Source organism: Gavialis gangeticus, unplaced genomic scaffold (assembly GCF_001723915.1).
Source record: "Gavialis gangeticus isolate Ggan-Ray unplaced genomic scaffold, GavGan_comp1, whole genome shotgun sequence".
NCBI classification, from domain to species: domain Eukaryota; kingdom Metazoa; phylum Chordata; order Crocodylia; family Gavialidae; genus Gavialis; species Gavialis gangeticus.
This window is the reverse complement of record NW_017729026.1, coordinates 9,649,541-9,659,008: the sequence shown is the minus strand read 5'-3', so window position 1 is coordinate 9,659,008 and position 9,468 is coordinate 9,649,541. Positions and strand designations below refer to the sequence as shown.

The following is a 9,468-nucleotide window of genomic DNA, read 5'->3' as shown; positions in this document are numbered from 1 at the left end:
GCACTGCAGCTCAGAGCATGACACACAATAGACCAGAGGAGGAAGAGAGGGATGGGTCCTAGTTAGGCTGGCTGCTAAGAGCACAGCCCTGCTATGTGGCGTCACCCTTTTTTTGCACTTATTTATTTTTGTCGCTGCCCCTCCTCTTTTTTTTCTTTTCCTTTCATGTGGAAAAAAACCCCAGCAGCCCAGAAGCAGCATGTGCAGCAAGGAGGAAATCTTGAGGCACTTGTGTTTACCACAAAAAATAAAGATTTTTTTTTTGTTTGTTTTAATTTTCCAGTTGACATTTGCTATTTACAAGAATGTGGTCATTTTGGTCACTTCTGCTTCAGGCGGATACAATGTAGTGCCAACCGCATTCAACTGCAGGTTTGGGCCTTCTAAGTTAAAAAAAGAAATAAAATAAATGGCCTTTCTTCCTTGTCTGGCTGTTCAGATGCTGAGGCCAGCCGGCCTTCTTGTCTCTGTTTTTTAAGGCTCCAGTCTTTCAAGATTTCAGCCCTAGGGCCAGCCGGCTTGCCTGTCTTTTAGGATTTCAGTCCTAGGGCCAGCTGGCCTTTCTGTGTCTGGGTCGTTTAAGACTCCAGTCTTTTAAGACTTCAGTCCTGAGGCCAGGCAGCCTTTCTGTCTTTTAAGATCTCGATGCTGAGGTCAGCCTGGTTTGTTCCCCTCAGCCTGGCTTTTAAGCTTAAAGCTGCCCGTCTCCAGTCAGGCTGGCCGAGGGGGATCTCGGCAAAGCAAAGCAGCTGCCCTGAGGCCTGGCCGGGAGAAGCGCGGCCCTCCCTCAGAGGAGGCGGCAGCGGGCAGGGGAGCTCGGCGAGTAGGCGGGAGCTGGAGTTGGAGCGGGGGCGGCGGCTGGGCGGGGCCGGGCGGCTGGGCTGAGCCGCGGCGGCGCTGGAGGTTCGTCTGGAGCCGGAGCGGAGCGGAGCGGAGCATAGCATCCCTGCACCCCCGGGGCTGCCTCCCGCCGGGAATGCCCGCCCGCCAGGTGCGCAGCCGGGGGGGGGATATGCGGGCTTGAATGTTGCAAAGGCGGCAGTGGGGCACAGCACAACAATGCGGTGGGGCCAAGGGCGAGAGCTCGGCTGGGGGCGGGGTGCCCCCGGCTGCTGTTAGCTCGGGCTGCGCGTTTGTCCGCGTTGCTGCGTGCGGGGCGGCGTCCCCGGCAGGACGCACGCCGGGCGGTCGGGGGGAGCCCGCGGCCCCACCATGCGGATGCGGAGACCCGGCGGGGAGGGGCGGGATGCACAGGAGCGCTTAGCTCTTCCCGCGGGAGGCCGCTTGCCAGCCCTCCAGCCTGCATCGCAAGGAGCAGATGGGATCCTCCTCCCTCCTTTGGCACTGATTTCAGACGGGCAGCAAGCAGGTGAATGGCAGGAGTGAGGGTTTGGTTAGCACGTACTCTCCCCCACCTAAAAAACCCACCCCCCATGTGTTTTTTACCTAGTAAAGCCTCCCAACCAGCTGCTTGGTTTTAGTAGCAAGCTAGCTACAGTGTTGTTGCCCATCTAACCCCCCGACCCGACCTGCTACTTGTTTTTATACCTGTCAACCCCTCCCAGCCAGCTGCAGCTTTACCCAGCTAAACGACCTGTAGTTAGGTACCCCTCTAACCCTGGCAGCCAGCTCCAGGGTTTTACCTCTCCAGCCAGCTCTGTGGTTTGGTACCCAGACCAGTTCCGTGTTGGTACTAATCTCTATGCCTCATAAACCTGTCTAAGCTTCCTGAACCTATCAGAGGTTTGACCCTTGAGAAAACAGGGGTTGTCCAGGGAGGCGCCTGTGAACCCAGACTCTGTCAGTACCCCATTGTATTTCTCTGTTTTTAACCCTTTCCCTGTATGCCTGGATTGTTGTCCTGGTTTTGCAATCTCTGCCTCTGATGCGTCAGTCTCTGGGTGGTTTGCTAATGCAACTCGAAGCATCCTAATGTTGGCTCTCGATAATGTTTGTGCTGCATGCTCTTTTCTTCACTGGGCAGCAGAATTCCTCTCTGTGAACTGGGGTGTTGGTTGCAGCCGTGTTGGTCTAAGGATAGAGGCAGACAAGGTTATATGGGTAAATGTGATATCTTTTTATTATACCAACTGAATAGTTGGACAGTTTGTTCTAATAAAAGATAGATACCACATTTACCCAAATAACCTTATCTGTCTCTCTTAACTGGGCAGTGAAATCGGTGGCCAGGAAGTAGGGTTGGGTGTGCAAAAGTGGATTAATTTAGGCCCGGATCTTGCCGCTTGGTCTGAGCAGGTGCAACTTGGCACCTGGTCGCATCCTGATTGACCTCATTGGGACTCTGTGGGAATGGACGGTTTCACCTGTGCTGAGGCAGTCTGCTGTCTCACGGCCTTGCTGTGTAGCAGCTCTTCCCTTGCCATTAGTCTTTCAAGCTAATACTCTATGTTGGATTTGTTATTTACTTTAAAATCTTCAACCATTGCACTTCTGTGAGTCCATTATATATTCATGTACTAATACAGAATGATGGACTTCTAAAATGGGTAGTGTTTAGGATTTGTGTGAAACTGCTGTGAAGTGAATAATACTGAGGACCTGTATTTGGATAATATGTAATGTGCATCTTGAAGGAATCTTTTTAGGCTACTGAATAAACAAATACTAGCACTTTTTTCTTCAAAACGTATGCCAGTATTTTAAGTCAAGAATAAAAGATCGCTGCATGTTGCAGAAAGAAACATCAAGAAGCAAACGTGTGCGCGTGTCTAAAAGATTGTTTAAACAGCCATACAGATCTTGAAAACTGAAAGCATACCAAGAATTAAAAAAAAATCCATTTTCTAGTTCTGTTCCTCTCTCTAATCCTTGTATCTAGAAAATGTCTATGCATTAACTGAATAGGAGACTGAAACCTGCATAGGTTATAACCTTGAGTAATTTTGCTCCTTTGAGAAGTCATAATGTAATCAGTAAGACTACTCAAAGGTTTAAAACTTCTCAGGATTGCCCACAGTCTTTTTAATGGATCAGTATTGTGTTTCTCAATATTGAGATCTTTCAAGAAATTCAGTACTTGAAATTCCTGAAGAACATGGAAGCTCTGTGTTCAGTGCCTTCTCTTTCTCTGCTACCTAGCACAGACTGAAATGAGAAATGCTTCTAGAAAATATGATGCATACACATGCAGCGTACAAACTTGGATCTATTGGCCAATTCTTGTCTTTTCCCCAAAGGACTGTTCTCTTGTGATGTTTTTCTGAATGGCAGAATCTCTGAGGCAGCTATGATTCTAATTTGTCATCTCTATTGTTGAAATGATAGCTCCTCTCTTTGAACTTGGAGTGAATCGAAACCAGCTGAAAGGATAGGTGAGAGGTATTCGCTGGAGCAGTTCTATTTATTGTCTTCTGTTTTCAAGACTCTGGAAAATATGATCAGGATTACTCAGGTATTCGTATACAGTATTTCACCTCCTGGAGACCTGATTTTTCCCACTGCTGCTTGCTGTTTGCAGATATCACAATATCACATGGGGCTTCTTGCATTCAGTGCTGAAACATGGCTGAATTCAATTTGGAAAATGAATTCAAGGAACAAATGCAAAGATACTATTTGTTCAGAAAGGGTTTTTTGACAAAGCGTTCAAATGAGATCACTAGGTGAGGCCAGTAGTCATAAGAGTGAGCTGTTGTGCCTTTTCAGAGAATGGTGTTCAGAGACTAATATGGCTATCTAACTCTCTCTACCTTTCAGAGAGGATGTTGCAAAGGTGGAAGTTCACATTTAAAAACTTTATTGAGGAAAATGCTAAAACTATAGTTGGTAGGTTTGGAAGACATCATGAGACCCTGTGGTTGGTATGTGTGTAGGTACACAGTTGTTGTATATTAACACAGTTAGACATGCAGCCTATGTTAGTTTAGGATTAAGTAATTATAACACTTCCATGAAACTCTGTGGTAGGAGGAGAAACAGGACCTCACACCTGGGGTCCTGCACAGAGTTGGAAGGCCTAGAGGCATTCTTAGACGATGACTGGTGTGTTGTGTATAATTGTTGTAGGGACTATTGAATAATATTAGTGGTCTTTGAAAGACTCCGTAGCGTGTGGGGATGGTCTTTTTCAGCCCATCTCCCCAGTCTTGTCGAGGGTATGAGCCAGTAAATTGCTGTTCTTGGCAGCTGGGGATTACACAAAAGATAATTGTCATATAAATGGAGGACAAAGAAAGCTCAGTATCTTTTATGCCAGTAGGCATTGAGGGGAAAGTTGGAACGCAAATGATGATGGAGATGCCTCATGTCTGTATAGCAGAGGATTGCTTAATGGATACCAGGCAAAGCAGCATAGTCAAGATTTGTTTTGGGGTCAATAAGGGGGAAGAGATTTGTCATTCTTCCAATTCTGGGATCGTTATACCACATTCATGTGGTTAGAAGTGCTGACCTGAGGCAAATAAGTTGATGGTCCCTGCTCTTGTATTAATAGAACTTTCTGTATGTTGGCATCCTGTTGAGGATGAAAGTGAGTCTGTCAGTCGCTTCTGAAATATGCTGGGCCTGAAAACAAAATCTGTTATAGTAGGCAGTGTCTAGGTGGGCTCAATAATAGCTAGAATTGTTGGACTTTTCCCTTACAATTATGTACCATTTATCAATTGCATTGTCCAGTTTTAGAAGGACTCAGAAATCAGTTATTTCATCTGTAAAAATCCCGATGGCAAGTACTTCATGTATTGTATCAGTTGGACTCCTTTAGGGCATTGGAAGGTCAACCTTTTTGGCAGGCATGCCACAAACTAGCCTTGCTCCCTCCCTAGGTGCCACTCTGATAACCTTTCTCTGCCCAGTCTGTTGCACTGTTTTCTGTTCCCTACTCTGTGCTCCCTGCCTGATCTCTGCTCTGCCATATGGTTTGTGACAGTACAGCATCCCTTCTCTGATTTATGTATGCCACACAGAGGCCACTTGTGCCATGTGTTGGCCACCCCTGCTATTTCTTATTTCTTTGTGTCTTGCTTCTTACCTGGACAGGCTGGCCTCTTGATTCTGTGATCTCATAGTAAAGGATATGCAGATTAGACTGCTTTCCTTCACCCCTTCCTTTTGTTTAGAAAAAGGCTGCCCTGCCTATGCTTCCTCAAAAAGCAGAACTGTCAATTTGAGAAGTTAGTTTGGGTTTCTAGGTAACTTGTGTATGTTGTAGACTTTGGGGTGTTTCTAAAGGATAGGTTGCTGCTAGTGCCTAAGTTAGCTCAAGTAAAACTAGGTCAGGAAAAATACATGGCATTGTATTGTGCCATGTAGCCTTGCTTGTATATAGTAGGATTAGAAAGGACCTTTACTAGTAGTCTGACCTAGTGCATAATGTGGGTGATAAAACTGAACCCAGTGATTCCTATGTTAGTTCTAGTTCAATAGCAAGTTATTAGGCTTGTTTTTTTAGAAATATTTGCAGGCTTGATTATAGCCTTCACCTGAGGCAGAATTCAGCATATCTCCTCTGCAAGCTGTTGTGGTGATTATTTACTTTTTAAAAAATGTGTGCAATATTTTTTATTTGAATTTAACTTTTATCTTATACATACAGGATCTTGTTGATTAAACAGCTCTCTTCTGCCAAATATTTTTCTTTCCACATACTATGTGTATATATAACCTGTCTCTTTCTTGGACCTGAGGAAGGGCACTTGATGCTTAAAAGTTTGTCTAGGAGCTCTCCCAGCTATATAATAGGTCCAGTAAAAGATATCTCAAAACATTCTTGCCACCCATATATACGCGTCTCAGTTAACACTCTAAATTCTTAGTGCATGGCAAGTTTCCAGCTCTTGAGTCATTGTTATGGCTGTTTTTGGAATACTTTCCAATTCTTCAGCATTGTTTTTGAAATATAGGAACCAGAACTGTATACGCATTCCTGTAAAGGTCATATGGTTTCTTGAAAGTCCCCAGAGTAGCTGCTTGCACCGCCTCTGGGGGAAATCTGTTCCAGGCCTTGGGGGCTTGGACAGTAAATAAGTTTTTCCTTGTGTCCACCCTAAAATGGTCTTGCAGGAGTTTCTGACCATTGGACTTTGTCTTCTCCTGGGGTGCTCTGGTGAACAGGTGTTCCCCCAGATTCTGTTGATGCCCCTTATGTACTTATAGGCTGCTACCATGTCATCCCTGAGCCTGCGCTTCTCCAGGCTGAAGAGTCCCATGGCTCACAGCCTCTCTTCATAAAGCCCGTTCTGATCATGCACATGGCTCTCCTCTAGACTCTTGAGCTTTTCCACTTCCTTCCTAATTGTGGAGCCTAGAATTGGATGCAGTACTCCAGCTGTGGCCTCACCAAGTCTGAGTTCAGTGGGAGGATGACATCTTGGGTCTTGCTTGAGATGCATCGGTAGATGCAAGCCAGAGTTTTGCTCATTTTACCAGCTGCGGTATTGCATTGGTGGCTCATGTTCATCTTGTGATCAATCATGACCCCCAAGTCTCTTCTGATCATGGAAAATTGGCTTGGGGGTCGCGCACAGAGAGTGGTAGTACTTGGGTCAGTATCGACCTGGAAGATTGTGGGCAGTGGGCTCCTGCAGGGCTCAGTCCTTGGACCTGAACTTTTCGATTGTCTTCATCAGTGACTTGGATGTGGGCGTGAAGTGTACTCTGTCCAAGTCTGTGGATGATACTAAATTGTGGGGTGAAGTGCACACTCTGGAGGGTAGGGAACGATTTCAGGCAGACCTGGACAGGTTGGATAAGTGGGCAGAACACAATAGGATTCAGTACAACAGGGACAAATGCAGAGTGCTGCACCTAAGGCGTAAAAATATCCAACACGTTTACTGGCTGGGGAATGACCCTCTCAGCAGCACAGAAGCGGAAAGGGATCTTGGAGTTGTAGTGGACTCCAAGATGAACATGAGTCGTCAGCATGATGAAATCATCAGCAAAGCACTTTCATGTATCAGACGATGTGTGACAAATAGAGGGCAAGTATCACCTCCTTGGTTCTGTTACCTTGGTCAAACCACAGTTGGAGTACTGCGTCCAGTTCTGAGTGCCTTGCTTTAAGAAGGATGTGCATAACCTTGAGAGGGTCCAGAGCCACTCATGGTTAAGGGTTTACAGGCCAAGCCCTGTGAGGAGAAACTAAGGGTCCTGGAACTCTTCAGCCTCCGCAAGAGAAGGCTGAGAGGTGATCTTGGGGCCATCTACAAATTCATTGGGGGATGCAGCAAGGAATTGGAGATGTTCTGTTCACCAGGGTGCCTCTTGGGGTAACAAGGAGCAATGGTCACAAAATAACAGAGAGCAGATTTAGGTTAGACATCAGGAAAAACTTTATGCTAAGGGTGACCAAAACTTGGAATCAGCTTCCAAGGGAGGTGGTGCTCTCCCTTACCTTGGGGGTCTTTAAGAAAAGGCTGGATAGGCATCTGGCTGGGGTGATCTGACCCCACTACTCTTTCCTGCCCAGGCAGGGGGTTGGACTTGATGATCTTTTGAGGTCCTTTCCGACCCTAGCATCTATGAACCTATGGTGCTAGCAAGTGTAGCATGGCTAAGCCTGTAAGTGTAATGTGGGTTTTTATTCCAGAGGTGGAGCACCTTGCATTTCTCCGTATTGAATGCCATCAGGTTTTCATCTGCTCACATGCCCACCTTGCAGGCCTTTAATGCCAAATTATGACAGTTTTGCCCAGATTATGGCATTTTAGTGTCTCCATCAGAATCATGCAATTGTTTAGGCAAAAGTGAAGAAGTGATATCGGTAATCTGTGAAGAGAGCAAGCAAAAAAATACTCTTGTTCACAAATCTTTACTGTTTTTCGTATTTTAGATTCCCCTGTGATCCTTTCCGTATACAGGTAAAGAACCATCCCTGCGGATAAGAACAGATTAGAAAAGGGATTGTTTAGGTTACCCCATGGAAATCCGTATTAAAATCAATTACTTTCTGGAACTGCAGCCTGATATGGACCAACTGCAAAGGCATCCACTTCTCTTCAGAAAAAGTCTTCTAGTCCCTGACTCATTCTCAGTCTAATTTAAGCTTTCCTAATGGTACTTTCTCTTTCTGTGCTTTCTGTAGTCTGAATTCTCAGTGTTCCATACCACACACACCATCTGTTTCATTTTCTGGTTTGTTTTCATTTACAGTGTTCAAAACCAGCACAATAATATGGAAAAAGACAAGTCGTGAATATTTATGTGACAATTGCAGCCATCTCAGTTACAAGGCGAACAAGTATGGATGGATGTCTGCCATACCCCATTGTTCTGTGTTCTCAGAGGCTAAAAGGGCTCAGGCTGGGTCATTACTCAGACTGAATGTACCTATAGGAAACAGTTAAGTGGTGTTGTGATTGAGTAGCACGTGTATTCTGTGCTGATGGTCACTGACACCAGATGCATAAAATAATTGGTGGCATTCTTCTGGTATAGTAAGAAACTATTTCTTAGGGTATGCAATGCTTCAACATGGTGGTAAGGGACTTTGTATTTATGAATCAAAAGAGGTTAAATAACAGTGTCTTTTTGCTTGTGGTCATTTTAGATCATTTTAAATAAAGTAGGGGAATGACTGATTTACAAGTCTGGTGGTGGTCACCTGAAACCTTGTAGTTCTGCAACTCTCCAGCCTGCAGTATCTTTAACAATATTCTGCCAAACTAGACAGCAGGTTAGGGTTTCTTTTGTTTGACTCCAGGGGGAAAAGTTCAGTTAAATTGCAGACATGCCCAGGTAGGAACTCATTTAACTTCAGCTGAACCCAGTTAGGTTGAAAGAGTGTAAAATGTATTGGACTCTTTGCTGTTTCATGAGTTTTAAAGAATGCCTGATAGCTCTAAGGTAAGCAGTGAGACATTTATGAAAAAAATAAATGCATTAGGAATGCTGAAATGTGGTTTTTCATGGTTTTGTTTGAAGGCTTTCAGGGATGTTTTATCATTAATGTTGAACACCTTAAATGAAGGTTAGAGGGTGTTGAATACTACAAGTTAGTAAGTGTTAATGAAAAAGGAAATAAAGATTGTTTGATTATCCTGGTGCATTCTTTGTGACTTTAGAGCAAATAGCTGTTGTGTGCTAAGCAGCATAGTGAGATTATCAAGTGTTATCCACCCTGAATGGATAGCCAGTAGGCTTGGCAGAATTCAATTTTTTAATTTGTATTTATTTAAAATCTGTTTATTTCCAAGCATTTATTTTGTTTGCTAGCAATTTAATTTTTTAGGATTGCGCAAAATTAGGGATGCAAGGGGGGAGGGGCAGATAATTTAGTAATATAAAAAGTAAATATCCATAAATCAATAAAGCATACCTTCATGCAAGCAGGCAGTAGCAGCTATCGTCAACAGAGCAGTATCTCTTGGAATTCAGAGCAGCACCACAGAGCCTCATAGGAGTTGAGGCATGGTTTCATTAAGGGCAGGTCATGTCAGACCAACCTGATTGCCTTTTATGATCAGGTCACAATAGCACTGGATGCAGGTGTCACCGTGGATGTAGTCT

The 9,468-nt window shown here is 44.7% G+C and overlaps 1 long non-coding RNA gene across 1 annotated transcript in view; it reads left to right on the top strand.

Annotated features, from left to right (window-relative positions):
• Positions 1 to 869: 869 nt before the first annotated feature.
• The window catches only part of LOC109299801, a 61,051-nt gene continuing 52,452 nt past the window's right edge, over positions 870 to 9,468 (top strand). The window contains exon 1 of the long non-coding RNA XR_002098007.1: positions 870 to 991. This is a non-coding gene — a long non-coding RNA (uncharacterized LOC109299801). The remainder of the gene's footprint in view (positions 992 to 9,468) is intronic.